The sequence below is a fragment of the Trachypithecus francoisi genome, unplaced genomic scaffold (assembly GCF_009764315.1).
Source record: "Trachypithecus francoisi isolate TF-2019V2 unplaced genomic scaffold, Tfra_2.0 Lachesis_group0, whole genome shotgun sequence".
Classification (NCBI taxonomy): domain Eukaryota; kingdom Metazoa; phylum Chordata; class Mammalia; order Primates; family Cercopithecidae; genus Trachypithecus; species Trachypithecus francoisi.
In genome coordinates this window covers 119,294,762-119,295,983 of record NW_022681453.1, presented here as the reverse complement: position 1 = coordinate 119,295,983, position 1,222 = coordinate 119,294,762, and the positions used below count along the sequence as shown (strand labels likewise).

Here is a 1,222-nt window from a genome sequence, read left to right as displayed (position 1 = left end):
CATTGTTCATGTATTTTTTTTTCAGTTTATAAATTAAGACATGTTCATCATAGAAAACTGAAAAAATATTGAACAGCATAAAGGCAATAAAACAATCCACAATCTTATCATAAACATTTTATTAAATGTCTTCCTAATCTTTATAAATATGCTACACTACTAAGAATTATGAATGTTGAGGGTGGGAAATCCTCAGCCTCAGTGGTGGTCATGGACACGTTGAGCTGGGTAGAAGTGGAGGGGCGATTTGAGGAGTCGGGAGGGGGTGACAGGCTAAGATTCGGAGAGAGAGGCGCTAGTGGCTGGACTCAGCCTGGAAAGAATCTTCTGCTGACTCTCAACTTTTCCTGGAAAAAATGAATCATTCCCATCATATGGGGATGAGCTATATGGGCTCCAATAGTATCACGCAGCCTTCTTACCATCACCCAACCACTTCAGCCTCACACTCCCATGATGGAGGAGACAGCAACATGAAGATGATGATACCTATTACCTTCTACTTTGGCTTTAAGAATGTGGAATTACTGTTTTCTGGTTTGGTGATCAATACAGCTGGAGAAATGGCTGGAACTTTTGTGGCAGTGTTTTTTACTAGCAATGTTCTATGAAGGACTCAAGATAGCCTGAGAGAGCCTGCTGTGTAAGTCACAAGTCAGCATTCGCTACAATTCCATGCCTGTCCCAGGACCAAATGGAACCATCCTTATGGAGACACACAAAACTGTTAGGCAGCAGATGCTGAGCTTTCCTCACCTCCTACAACAGTGCTGCACATCATCCAGGTGGTCATAAGCTACTTCCTCATGCTCATCTTCATGACCTACAATGGGTACCTCTACATTGCAGTAACAGTAGGGGCTAGTACAGGATACCTCCTCTTCAGCCAGAAGAAGGCAATGGTAGGAGACATCACAGAGCATTGCCATTAATGTCAGACTCTATGGTGTGGTCTTATTGATTGCATTGTGAAGCTGTTCAAGACTTGAAGACATGATTCCTGCTCCAATCATCCCTTCTTCCTCCTCTTTGTGCATGTACACACACACACACACCACACACCTGCTCAACAGAGGTTTAGTTTATAGTCTCCGAGCTAAAGTAGTAACCTCCCAAATTGTTTTTACTAATAAGCTGAGATTTCCATTTCTCTGAAGGAGAAGCCCGCATGAGATGTCTTTTCCTTCTCCATCATCTTACAGCCAAGTTATATGTTCTTGTC

General features: G+C 42.6%; 1 pseudogene; it reads left to right on the top strand.

Moving 5' to 3' along the window:
* The first annotated feature begins 257 nt into the window (after positions 1–257).
* LOC117077155 lies at positions 258–932 on the top strand (annotated as a pseudogene).
* The last annotated feature ends 290 nt before the right edge of the window (positions 933–1,222 follow it).